The 14,457-nt window shown below is 42.6% G+C and overlaps 1 long non-coding RNA gene across 2 annotated transcripts; it reads left to right on the top strand.

The window, feature by feature from the left end:
* Positions 1-556: 556 nt before the first annotated feature.
* Positions 557-13,666, top strand: LOC134736963 (uncharacterized). Of its 2 annotated transcripts, XR_010121468.1 has the most exons (4): positions 557-737; positions 2,927-2,980; positions 6,611-6,708; positions 10,530-13,666. It is a non-coding gene; the product is annotated as an uncharacterized lncRNA (long non-coding RNA). The 2 variants fall into 2 exon arrangements; XR_010121469.1 differs by lacking the exon at positions 2,927-2,980.
* Positions 13,667-14,457: the final 791 nt, after the last annotated feature.

Genomic DNA, 14,457 nt, shown 5'->3' with positions numbered 1-14,457 from the left:
TTTCTCCTTCCTCTTCACTTACTCTATTTCTTAAAATTCACTACTTTTCCACCCACCAATTGAGTCCTACATAAATAGCATAGGAAAGCATAGAAATCATCATCACTTTATATTTACCATGTATCTTCATATTCATTCTCATTCATGCTATCTTCTAGAGAACATACCATCCAGATAAGTTCTCCCTCTCACCCATGCTCAATTGGCACACAGTGGCATGTCTATGAATGTACACATGTAATAGGATGTTTAATACCAGTCTTCCCGAGGTCTACTGTTTCCACCAAATCCCTAAAGATAGACAACAATGGAATAGATGTCATGTCCCCCATATACTAGAAGGTGTTGAACCACATGCAAAATACCTCACGAGCTTAAGAAACCAGTGTTGCTGCAGTTAGTCCATCACTTGCCATTGTCCCATGGAAGGAGTCATCCATACGCTTACAGAGTTTTGGTACTGATATGGTCTGGCTGTGTCCCCACCAAATCTCAACTTGAATTGTGTCTCCCAGAATTCCCACGTGTTGTGGGAGGGACCCAGGGGGAGGTAATTAAATCATGGGGCCAGCCTTTCCTGTGCTACTCTCATGATAGTGAATAAGTCTCACGAGATCTGATGGGTTTATCAGGGGTTTCCACTTTTGCTTCTTCCTCATTTACTCTTGCTACCACCATGTAAGAAGTGCCTTTCACTTCCCGCCATGATTCTGAGGCCTCCCCAGCCATGTGGAACTGTAAGTCCAATTAAACCTTTTTGTTACCAGTTTTGGATATGTCTTTATCAGCAGGGTGAAAACGGACTAATATGGTAAGTTGGTACCAGTAGAGTGGGACACTGCTGAAAAGATACCCGAAAATGTGGAAGGGACTTTGGAACTAGGTAACAGGCAGAGGTTGGAACAGTTTGGAGGGCTCAGAGGAAGACAGGAAAACGTGGGAAAGTTTGGGAATTTCCTAGAGACTTGCTGAATGGCTTTGCCCAAAATGCTGATAGTGATATGGACAATAAGATCCAGGCTGAGGTGGTCTCAGATGGAGTGAGGAACTTCTGGGTAACTGGAGTAAAGGTGACTCTTGTTATGTTTTAGCAAAGAGACTGCTAAAGCTAGAGCATTTTGCCCCTGCCCTAGAGATTTGTGGAATTTTGAACTTGAGAAAGATGATTTAGGGTATCTGGCAGAAGAAATTTCTAAGCAGCAAAGCATTCAAGAGGTGACTTGGGTACTGTTAAAGGCATTCAGTTTTGTAAGGGAAGCAGAGCATAAAAGTTCAGAAAATTTGCAGCCTAAGTGATAAAAAAGAAAAACCCATTTTCTGGGGAGAAATTCAAGCAGGCTGCAGAAATTTGCATAAGTAGCAAGGAGCCTCATGTTAATGCCCAAGACCATGGGGAAAATGTCTCTAGACCATGTCAGACCTTCACAGCAGCCCTTCCCATCATAGGCCCAGAGGCCCAGGAGCAAAATAATGGTTTCGTGGGCCGGACCTAGGGTGCCTGTGCTGTGTGCAGCCTAGGGACTTGGTGCCCTGTGTCCCAGCTGCTTCAGCCGTGGCTGAAAGGGGCCAACATACAGCTTGGGCTGTGGCCTCAGAAGGTGGAAGCTCCAAGCCTTGGCAGCTTCCATGTGGTGTTGAGCCTGTGGGTGCACAGAAGTCAATAATTGAGATTTGGGCCAGGCGCAGTGGCTCATGCCTGTAATGCCAGCACTTTGGGAGGCTGAGGCAGGAGGATCAGCTGAGGTCAGGAGTCAAGACCAGCCTGACAAACATGGCAAAACTCTGTCTCTACTAAAAATATAAAATTAGCTGGGCATGGTGGTGCATACCTGTAATCCCAGTTACTCGGGAGGCGGAGGCAGGAGAATCACTTGAACCTGGGTGGCAGAGGTTGCAGTGAGCCAAGATCACGCCACTGCCCTCCAGCCTGAGCAACAAGAGTGAAACTCTATCAAAAAAAAAAAAAAAAAAAAAAAGAGTTGAGGTTTGGGAACCTAGATTTCAGAAGATGCATGGAAATGCCTGGATGCCTAAGTGAAAGTTTGTTGCAGGGGCAGAGCCCTCATAGAGAACCTCTGCTAGGACAGTGCAGAAGGGAAACATGGGGTTGGAGCCCCCACACAGAGTTGCTACTGGGGCACCACCTAGTGGAGCTGTGAGAAGAGGCCACTGTTCTCCAGACCCCAGAATAGTAGATGCACCAACAGCTTGCATGGTGCACCTAGAAAAGCTGCAGGCACTCAATGCCAGCCCATAAAGGCAGCTGAGAGGGAGGCTGTATCCTACAAAGCCAAAGGGGCAGAGCTGCCTAAGACCATGGTAACCCACCTCTTGTATCAGTGTTGCCTGGATGTGAGATGTGGAGTCAAAGGAGATCATTTTGGAGCTTTAAAATTTGATTGCCCCGCTGGATTTCAGACTTGCACGGGCCCTGTAACCCCTCTGTTTTGGCCAATTTCTCCTGTTTGGAAAGGCTGTATTTACCCAATACCTGTACCCCCATTGTATCTAGGAAGTAATTAGCTTGCTTTTGATTTTACAGGCTCATAGGCGGAAGGGACTTGCCTTGTCTCAGATGAGACTTTGGACTGTGGACTTTTGGGTTAATGCTGAAATGAGTTAAGACTTTGGGGGACTGTTGGGAAGGCATGATTGGTTTTGAAATGTGAGGACATAAGATTTGGGAGGGGCCAAGTGCGGAATGATATGGTTTGGCTGTGTCCCTATCCAAATCTCAACTTGAATTTTATCTCCCAGAATTCCTATGTGCTGTAGGAGGGATCGAGAGGGAGGTAATTAAATCATGGGGGCCAGTCGTCTCTGTGCTATTCTCATGATAGTGAATAAGTCTCACAAGATCTGACGGGTTTATCAGGGGTTTCTGCTTTTGCTTCTTCCTCATTTTCTGTTGCCGTCACCATGTAAGAAGTGCCTTTTGCCTCCCACCATGATTCTGAGGCCTCCCCAGCCATGTGGAACTGTAAGTCCAATTAAACTTCTTTTTGTTACCAGTTTTGGGTGTGTCTTTATTAGCAGTGTGAAAACAAACTAATACAGATGCTTTGCTCTCCTCTCAAATCAGCAGGCATTGCTGGGATCACTCAGAGAGCCTGACATGTCTCTTAGGGAATATTAGGAACTAGTATCCAATACTTGCTTGAAAATATAAAGGAAAAAGGCTTGAAGTTTCAGAGCAGAGAGAGAGAGAGGCAGAGACAGAGACACAGAGAACTGCCCTGGGAGCAATGTGCGCTTGCACGTGTACCTGTAGAGCAATGATGTTTCCTGGTGGACCATATGTGTGATATGCTGGATGGAGATGACCCAGAGTCATCTGCAAAGGGATCTGGCCCACAAGCTCTGCCTGGTGGGATGAACTGAACCAGCAGAGGGGTATACCCTTGCAGTGGAGAGCCTGAGTGTTGGAAGCTGACACAGCCATTGTGGGGAGTCAGCACCTGGTCTACTATAACACCATTGGGAGGCTCTTGAGGGCCATCTCAGAGAAACCACAGAGATAAAGCTTGAGTGAAGAGTGCACTTGGAAATTCTGCAAGGCCAGAGGCCACCAACTGCACAGCAGCCAGAAACTGTACCCTTTCCTGAATTCCTTTATCCATCCTCATCAGGGCCAGAAATAGCAGCTAGCAAGTAGTTAAGGAGCCAGTAGAGAAAGAAAAGCAGCCATCTGCCCCAGTCCTGTTCGGCAGGCAGTACAGAGTTGAGGGAGCAGCAAAGCTTCAGATGGGATTAAGCATTATCTGGGACTGGACATATTAACTATGAGAAGAAACTTACTCTCATGACTAATAGGACAAGACAAATCTTAAGACCTGCCCAGGACTTGCCAGGCCCAGGGCAAAAACTAGCCTTCAGAGCAGATTGAAAAGGACACAAGAGGAGTTGAGTTCAGTGTAGCGAGGACTCATAACGGCACACAGACAATATTGAGCAGGGGAGCGGATAAGGACCTATGAAAACATTCACTGAACTACAATTAAAATAAATGGGAAGGATATGGACTTTCTATTTTGACTTGGTCATTCTCACTGCAGTCTTTACTATGACAAGAGGTTGGGCTTACAACCCGGCAATGGTGGATGCTTTTTAGCTTCCAGTTACTTGATTGCCATTAGTGCCCTGCCACTGAGGAAATGGGAGGTGACTTGGTTATGGATTTATAATCCAAACCACTAGGCTTTCTACAGAGTGTTGAATAGCATGCTTTTCTGCTCTGTTACACTTTTGCATAAAAATACAAATCTTTAATAAAACCAGATCAGCGTAAACTATTACTAGCAGAGCATAAACTATTGTTTTAAATCATGAATTCTCTATTTCTGTAAGGAAATAGGAATATCTAGATATTTTCTTTCTAGTCCAGAGGTTCATGTATGCATAAAATAAATGTTAGGACCTTGTTAAAATACAGGCTAGGCCCTGTCCACAGCGATTCTGGGTTAATAGTCTTGGGACAGGACTCAGGAATCTGCATCTTGATAAGCACTCAAAGTGACTCTGATGTCTTTTGCAATTTAAGAAAGATTGTTTTATTGGGTACAATGTACGCTACCCAGGTGGTGGGTGCATTAAAGCATCAGACTTACCACTATACAATTCATCCACATAACCAAAACCACTTGTATCCCAAAAGCTATTGAAATAAAAAAGAAAGATTGTTGTAATTATTAGTGATGATATTACCACTCTTTGTTCAGTCTAACCCTTTGCTTTTACCTTGTACTTAAGTGGGACTAGTTTACCTTGAATTTTTTAGGCTAACATTAGAACATTTTGAGGAGCATTCAGCTTTAGCAACTTTATTCGACATCAAACCTATGAACACTTCTCTCATATAGGAAACTAATAAACTTGTTCTATTTACCCGACTTCAAGTTTATTAGAATACATATTTGCCTATTTTTTGTGTCTCCTTTTCTTCAGGTGACAGAAATAAATAAAATGACCAGTTAAATTGTAGCTTCACCGTGGTTTCCCTGCCAGAACTACTGTACCAATCAATAACAAACAAAACTGAAGTGTATTCACTAAACACTTTCCAAAGTACAGATCACACACACGGGATTAAATACAAGTCTGCTTCTGATATATGTGATTTAAAAGCTTGGGGTTTAAAAGTCTGAGCTATCCCAGTTCATTTAATTGGAATTTAACAAGATTTTTAAACAGATATGGTAATTTCTTCACACACTCAGAGATTGTCAGAAACAGGTGTGATTAGAATAGTAAAAATCAGGAGGGAGGAAATCTATCTAGTTCAAGGATTTAATCAGAGGCTCCAGACAATGACCTATAAGGTCCTTTTCTTCTAAAATTCTGCCATTTGTTTTTCTCTATTAAATTTCTTCCTGGCTTTTGCTCATCATTCCAGCCTGTTGAGAACAGTTGAAGTCTTGGTTTTGTCTTCTATCATATTAGCTATTCCCCCAACTTCCAAACTGATACACATACGTATGAAGAGGTTCTTTCAAGCTGGTGATAAAAAACCCAGACCAGGACAGATCCGTAACTTTACCACAGTGCAAATAGACCTATTCGACAAGCAACACATACATACATTGCCCCAACTTGCACATGAAACCTCAATATATAGCTATAATCACACAGAAAAACAGAGCAGAAAGGTAGCAGATATTTTATTCCCTATAGTTGGCCAGAGACACATAGTAGGTGTGAGTTAGGGTTTATTAGAATATAAATTTGCCTATTTTTTTGTGGCTCCTTTACTTCAGGTGACAGAAATGTGCCCCACATTGAGGGAGGGAGCATCAGGATGGGACTGAAAGAAGTGTCTATGAAGGACCTCACGGCATTCATAAAATCATGAACAAGTACACTGAGTTGACTTTATTTAACAGTGGCCATGCTTCCTTCACTATGCTAACACTGTGTATGCATTATCTCATTCATCCCCACAACTCCTTATAGGAGAGAACTAGTGGCTACCAGCATAGGCTTTGGCACCAAATGGCTTGGATTTGAATCTTGACTCTGGTACTTAGTCGTTGAGGCCTTGGGAAAGCTACTCTCTGCTTGAAAAGCCTCATTTGAAAATGACAATAGTAATAGCACTACTTGTGGGCTTGTGCAATTAGGTAGGGACTCTAGCTGCTTTAACAGATGAGCCCTTAAATCTTACTGGCTTAATATAATAAAGGTTGACTGCATGTGTAAAATAGTCCAAATGAGTATTCAATGGGCAACCTTCCACATGGAAATTCAGTTCATGTTCCTTCCATTTTGTGATTCTGCTAACTGCCAGATAGAGGAAGCTCATCTGGAGAAGAGCTGGGTGGATGAGGGGAGGGGTTATGGATCAGACCTAAAGGCAATACACTTTGCACAATACCTGGGACCCACTTATGGCAAGGAAGGCTGAGAAATGAAGTCTCTGTGTCTAGGAGGAAAAAGAAATGAATTTGGTTTCTTCCATACTTGTTGGCAGATTAAACATTAAATTCCTTGGAACAGCACCTAGCACCCAGTAAGTGCTCAATAAATGATAGTGATTATTACCATTTATGTTGTGCCAGTAATGGCTGTCTTTTTTTTTTTTTTTTTTTGACTGAGTTTCACTCTTGTTGCCCAGGCTGGAGTGCAATGGCATGCTCTCAGCTCACTGCAACCTCCACCTCCCGGGTTCAAGCGATTTTCCTGCCTCAGCCTCCTGAGTAGCTGTGATTACAGGTATGCGCCACCACGCCCAACTAATTTTGTATCTTTAGTAGAGACAGGCTTTCTTCATATTGGTCAGGCTGGTCTTGAACTCCCTACCTCAGGTGATCAGCTGCCTTGGCCTCCCAAAGTGCTGGGATTACAGGCGTGAGCCACCACACCTGGCCAGCTGTATTTCTTATATGTCTTCCTAATGCCTATGACCAGCTGTCTTCTTTCTCTTTAGAGTTCCCTCGGATTTGGCCCGTTGGACTGGTGATGCCTGGGGGATTCTCTTCATAATTATTGGAAACCTCCAGGCATTAAAGCTGGCTCTGTTCTATGGACACCAACCCCGGCCTCTTTTCTGAACCTCAGTAGTCACTGGAACACTAGCAGGATATGAGAGTGGGGATAAGACTGGGAGAGGTGGTGTGGGTCTGGACTGCCCCCTGAAGATCCCTGTAGCTTTGGCATGGCAGAGTTCCTCCTGCATTCCCAATATGCTGGAGGCTTTCACAAAAACCTTTGCATGACAGTCCATGATTTAAAGTTTGTCTCTGTGCCATCATTTAATCAATAAGGGCGCAAGGGACTTAATCTATATCCCCCTAACCCCCCAAAACTTGTAAACATAGTCCGACTAAAATGTTTCCAAGTGGGTGGGGTATCAGGCCTTTGAATATGATAGCGTAGGTATTTTTTTTCTATCTTGGGTAAAATATTTGCAATGCATGGAACAAATTGAACTGTGACTTTGGTTTTGCAGTTGATAGAGTAGATATAAACTTTGAAAAATTGATTACACTTTTGTTAGCATAAGAAAATGGTTAGAATCTGCACTTGAATTCCAACTCCATATCTTACTAGCCTTGGGACTAAGGGCAAGTTATTTAATTATGCCAAATCTCAGTATCTTTATCTGGTAAATGAGGATAGTAACAGAACATATATCATAGAGTGGTTTTGCACAGTACCTGGCAATAGTAAACTCCAAAAAGGGTAGTTTTTATTTTTGTTATAAAGATGACCAAATACACACACAACCCCACACTCCTTCCCTGTAATGGTGAGGGACAGATGCATATGTTCCTCATGGCTCCCTTAAGGACCTGAATACTCTAACTGGGGTTTTGAAGAATATTTTGAAAGAGTTGCCTTTGGCATTCTAACTCTGCATTTTTCCCTTCATAGAAGCATCTATCTTCCCTCATTATCTTCTTTACACATCTAAGAGGGAGACACCCCAAACAGCTAAGGTTATTATCTAAGCAGTGTGCCATTATACAGAGGCTGAGGGCTTCAAAAGGTAGGTGTTTGTTGGGTGAGCGATGCAGATGTGAGAGAAGCTCCCAAAGCAAAGCCTGGTTGAGGCTAGGGCTAGAGAATCCTGAGTGCAACCCACGTCTCACTCAATCCTGCATGACGGTTCTGTTTGTTGAGAAAGGGCTCCCCACTTAGCCTTAAAAGTCTCTCTGAGGATCTGGACAGTCATGGGCTCTTATCCTAGAGAAATGCATTCATGGCCACTCACATAAAGGTTTGCAATCAATTTCAAGACTCCCATGGGGCCCATCTGTGGATCTCAGATCTAGACGCATTCTTCATATGGCCCATTTATTTTTGTATGTGGAGAAAAACAGCACCCTGAAAGCTTAGCAGAGGATGCACATGGTGGACCCTTCCAAGAGATGATGAGACTATCTTAAGGCAGCAGCACAGAGGAGAGAAAAGAGGGGACTCACTTCAGTGCGTAAAGACTCAGGCACTCCGGATGTTGGGTGGTGGTGAGGTAGAGGGAGGTTCCAAGGATGGCTCCAAGTTGCTCAGTTTAGTTGACAGGCTGGTGCCATTCACTGAGACAGGGAATGCAGGGAGGGAAGGAGGACAATGATTTGACACACCTGTGGGATATCTCATGGTGATATCCCAGAGGTGGCTAAATCTGTATTGACAGTTCAGGAGAGAGCTACAGATAGAGATCTGGAGGTCAACATTTTATCAGAGATCATTGAATTTATCGGACTAGATGAGAAATCGCAGGAAGATTGTATGGCATGAGAGGAGGCCAAGGCCAGAGTCCTGAGAAACACTGACAGGGAAGGCCATGTTTCCCAAAACTCAGGCATTTGCAAACCCCAGGCTCATGTCACCTGTGCTATGATTTTCTTGGGATTTTTTTCTCCATTTGGTTCTCTTTGTTTTGTAAGTTTTGAAAGGGAACATGTTATCCCTATAATAAATGAGAAAGTAGTATCAATTGTCATAAAGAGAAAGTAATCTTAAAATATCTACCAATGGAAATGAAAAACAAAAACCTCTTTTTCTACATTCCTGCTGGTGACTATTGGCCAGAGAAGGCTCTACATCTGAGACTGCTCTCTCTCTCTGTTTTTAGAAAAGGAAGATCAGCAAGTGTTAGAGAGGTGTTAAAGACATACTAATATGAAACTGAGACTTTCTCTTTGTTTAAATCAGAAGAATTAGAAGAGAATTAAAAAAGCATCAAGTTTCTCACTATAAAACTTGTGTTTTATTAGTGTTGAAGGCTCAGATATAGAAGGTACAATTTTACGCAGCATACGCAGCTCTAGTTGAGACCTTGTACCATCTAAGATGATCTCTTCTGCCACCACAGTATGAATCTCTCACTTGGAAAAACCAGGAGAGATGGAGTTATAGTATCCGGGAGTGGGGAGTTCCAAAGAGGGAGTGGTCAGTGTCCGAGGCTGCAGAGAGGCCAGGCAAAGTCAGGACTGAAAAGCAACCCCTGGATTTGACAACCAAGGATCACCGGTGCCTTTGGCAGAGTAAATTTTAATGGCATGGTGAGGGGTGAAAGGTAGAATGTAGCAGGTTGAAGAGTGAATGGGAGATGACAGTGGGAAAAATTAGCATGAGGAGCTTAGCTGTGAAGGAAAGGAGAGAGATAAGGCGTTCAAAGAGATGGTGTTTTGCTTATTTTTGTAAAACATGGGAGATATTCGAGCATGCTTTTAAGTATTAGGGAAGGCAGTGGATGCACAGCTGTAAGTACTGGAAAGGGGATAACAGATGAAGCAAGGTCTCAGTTTGGGGGAAGATGGGAAGGGTTCGGATCAAGAGCAAAGGTGGACAGACCAACTCAGAATAGAAAATGGGTCATCTTCTCTTAGCTTTGAAGGTACAAGGTGAGGACACATGCAAGCCCAGGTGATTGCTTGAGTATAGGAGTGGAAAGTGAAAGGAGTTTACATCTGGAGCCTAGTTTTCCTCTGCTAAGTAGCAGGTGAGATTATATCTGGGGACAGAGAGAGAGAGAGAGAGCATGAGAGATTGATTCTAAGGAATTGACTCACGTAATTGTGGAGGCTGGGGCAAGTCCAAAAACCTGCAGGGTAACCTGGCAGGCTGGAGACCCATAGAAGGGTTAATGTTGCAACTTGAGTACAAAGGCAATCTAAGGCAGAATTCCCTTCTCCTTCTAGGGACTTCCTCTGTTTTCAAGTAAGGATTTCTTCAACCGATTAAATGAGGCCCACCCATATTACAGAGGGTAATTTGTTTTACCCAGAGTCTACTGATTTAAATATTAACCTCATCTTTAAAAAAATATTTTTACAGCAACATTCAGCCTGGTGTTTGGCCAAATATCTGGGCACCATGGCTTAGCCAAGTTGACACATAAAATTAGACCACCACAGAGTATTAATCATCCCATTTATACCAATAGTGAAAATATGAGATCATGTAGATAAGGAGAAGACTATAAAATGTGGAGAGAATGTGGATTCTAGGAGGTTCTGGGTGGTAGCAGGTGCTCTGTTGACTGAATTTTCACTCTCCTTTTTTTTTTTTCTCCTAATAAATTTAAGATTTTACCTGATTCTTGGCCACAAGGTTTCAAGGGAGCCAGAACTAATGAAGACAGCATGGAAGGCCACAGCTGAGACCTACCTGTGGGAGTCCACCTCACCTTCAAGAACAGCTACCATTTTAACACAGATGGATAAACCCCATGAAAGTGAACTTCCTAAATGCAAATTCTGATCTTGAAGCCCCAGTCGGCAAATCTACTGGGGACCCTCCCAAACAACAAGATGTAGATGCTTTAGAAATAACAAACTACACAAGTTGTCTTCCATTCTTTCTCCCTCCTCTATTTTCAACACGGATAAAATACATATACATTTATCTTGTTGAGCTCAGTAGGATTATTTAGCTTTATTTTCATGGCTGCCTTTTCTTAATGTAATAGAATTTCCAGTCGAGCTTATTACTTCCTTCAGTCACAAGCCTGAGGTCCTTTCACATCCATCCTGTCCTTGGCAAAGATCTTTGGAAAGTAGCCTGGGACATACCTAGTGGTAAGCCACCTGCTCTGGGTTGAGGGTGGATCTATTCTAGTCAGAGGCTTTGTGATCTGGACAAAGGAATTGAGTATGTGGCTGTCAAATTGTGAGGCAATACTAAATTTGGCTGGCCAGCTGAATTCTAGCAGAAAATCATGCAAAATAAGGTTTAGCAATTGGGGAAAAATGGCCCACAGGAAAAACAAAGGGATGAAATTCCGTAGGACTACATGGCCATAGAATTTTAACTTGAGGGCTGCAACCAGCTATGTGACCTTGTAGTACAAGGACCAGTCTTCAGATACAAAATAGAATTTGGAGTTAAAAGGATCTTTGAGAAGAAGCCATTATCCACCCCCTCCTCCCGATTTTATATGCCCTAAGAAAAAGGTTTCTTTCAACTTTAGAAAGGTATGATTCTTGAAGTGCACTTCCTCCGAGTTTTCCTGAGCCTCTCAATCAAAATGACTTGCACCTGCCCATCCATTCCCATCGGCTCATGCTCCTACCCTGCAGTATTGGTTTCATTATGCCTCACCTTGTACACCTGTCTGATTCCTCTTCTAGATTATCAGCGCCTTGACAATAGGCTCATATCTTGTGTATCCCTGCATTTCCAGGGACAATGATAGTGCCTGCCACATAATTGATGGTCAATAAATTGTGGTTAAATAGTAACAAGAAACTCCCATTTAAAAATGTGTTATGGTTATCATTCTCAATCCGGATGCTCTCCTCTATACACAGTTTTATTCAGTAACTCTCTTAAAATTGTAAAGGCGAGAAATTGAACATAGTTTCCCAGGTCTTTGAGCAGCACGAGATACAGGGAGAAAAAAATGCTTTGTGCTTGAATACTTTACTTCCGGTTGGAGAAAATAAACACTGCACTGGATTATTTTTAAAGATACGTCACATTACATTTGTGATCAACTGAAATGCTAAGATATTTGCATGTGGATTTCTGCCACGCTGCTTTTCTCCCATTCTTCATGTGTGTGATTGATCTTGAACTCAAACGGTAGGACTTTATATATTTTTTTCTTTTAACTCAATGTAAAGTCTGACAAAAATCACGTTAAATTTGATGCTGTCAGTGAAGACATTAGCAATTCTTCCTGGCTTAAGGTCACTGGCAAATTTGATATACATATCTTTTGTGGTTTTTGTTGGGTTTGTTTTTTTGAGACAGGGTCTCACTCTGTCACCCAAGTTAGAGTACAGTGGCTTGAAAATGGCTCACTGAAGCCTCGACCTCCCAGGCTTAAGCAATCCTCCCACCTCAGCCTCCTGAGTAGCTGGGACTCCAGGCATGCACCACAATGTCTGCTGACTTTTTTTTTTTTTTTTGTAGAGATGTGGTCTTCCTATGGTTCCCAGGCTGGTCTTGAACTCCTGGGCTCAACCAATCCGCCCACCTTGGCCTCCCAAAATGCTGAGATTACAGGCATAAGCCACCACATGCGGCCCTCTTTTCTGTTTTTATCCCACTCTTTGACAATGTTGGAAGGATTAGGACTAGCTCTAATAAGAGTCACCCCCTTCATATTGGGTAATCAACCAACAGCTAGAAATGTACACTGAAATACTACCAGACATCCCTTATTTTACCATCTTATCCACAAAGATCTTACAGATGACATTTTAAAAACATTGTCGAAAGCACAGAAATACTTTTAAGTACAGTAGCCCCTGAAGCTTGCCTGCCACATAATCTATTAAAACTTAAATGAAACGAGGCAAGTATGGTGCATGTGTATGGTGGCCGTGGTACCAGTGGCATGCTTTTTTAAATTCTACAGTCTCTTCCAACTACCCTCTGCTTTTTAAGTAAGTCTAATTTAGCATATGCTTTGGCATTGATATTAGGCTGACTTTCCACTACTGGCATCCCATCTGATGGCTATCTCCAATCTTATTTATCTCTTTCATGATTCCTCAAAAATTAATAACTGTGACTTTGAGACTATAGTACAAGTTCTTTAAACATCCACAGATAAAGTTATTTAGATCTGAAAATAAACTTTTTGAGGTTGGCCTTAATAAGGGTAGGAGAGCTCTCCTGGATTCCTCACTTAAGTGGCAAGGGTCTGCTGTCAGAGACTGATTACTACTCTTCTTCTGATTTTTGTCCAGTGATGCAGGATGAGGCAGTGGAACAGGCTTTGTCGCCTTAAATATCTTTAACTATCAAACACAGCCACCTGGTGAGAAGCTGCTTATCTTCATCTCAGGAAACTTTAAACCTTTTCCCTAGTTGACTTGAAGATTCTACACATCTTGGTATTCTTCTATTCTTTTGAGGCTGAACATATTAAGGCCATGAATGATTCCCATGGTATAAAGATGCCAAGCTAGTTGTCACAAGATGCCAAGCACTTAGAAGAAGGAGACCTTCCAGGTCAAACATGCCAGAATTAGAGGTGAAGGTCACAGGGCAGACTCACTCCTTCCCTGATCATAACTCAAGCTGCTATCCTGAGAAGACGGTGCCAACCCAGGAGGCAACTGGAAAATATCCTGATGGGGGAAGGAGTTTTCCTCTTACTCCTATAGTCCTTGTTCAGAATGTAAGCCTTGGAATTGGTAGAAGATATCCATGTTCTTGTTTCCATGAGGTGTCAAACATAATGAGATTAATAAAATATCTTAAGATTTAGAAAACCAGGTCAGGCTTTGTCTCTTCCATCTGACTCTGGAACTCCTAAAGTCCATAAGCTTTCCAAAAGGGGACTCATTGCAGGGTGGGGTATTAATGCTTGAGTCTTTAAAAGGTAGCTTAGAGATAAGGTAATGAAATGGGCTCCTTTCACAAGTAAGAAAACTGAAGCCCAAAGAGGCTTGATGACTTGCCCAAGGCACACGGTTATGAAAAACACCGAGCTTGCCCTTGAACCCAGGGCTTTTCAGCTTCAGGCTCCATTCTTTTTAAGAGGCTGCTGCTGCTTTTGTCCATGAAATGTAGTTGCTCCGTCAGCCTTTATTTCTGCTCCTTCCAGTTTGAAGATGTTTTTTCTTTCTAGACAATAGTCAAAGAGAAGGATTCGAATAACTCTGGCTTCTGCTAATATCATGCCGCATTTTCTAAGAGTGGGAATATAGAAAGTGGTAAATTTAGAGACAGAGAAGCCAGTCATGGAAAATCAGGGTTGAGGAGGAGAGATTTGGCACAGGTGTAACACAAAGAGACAAGAGAGGTCACGCTTGACCACAGACGGAGGGATGCAGCAGTGGACTGCTATTGCTGAAAAGCCAAAATGATACCAGGCTGTATTTATAGAAGGATGACATGCAAAGCCCACGAAGCAATCACTAGGCTACAGTCTATATTAGATCTCTATTCAATATGATGCTCACATATAGTTTGTCACACTTCGAAAAGAGAGAGCCCAAAGGGGGTAACAAAGTAACGGAAAATCGCAACTTAAAGTTAAGGAATTTGGGTTGCTAA

The sequence above is a fragment of the Symphalangus syndactylus genome, chromosome 6 (genome assembly GCF_028878055.3).
Source record: "Symphalangus syndactylus isolate Jambi chromosome 6, NHGRI_mSymSyn1-v2.1_pri, whole genome shotgun sequence".
Lineage (NCBI taxonomy): Eukaryota > Metazoa > Chordata > Mammalia > Primates > Hylobatidae > Symphalangus > Symphalangus syndactylus.
This window is presented reverse-complemented; position numbering and strand designations above follow the sequence as displayed.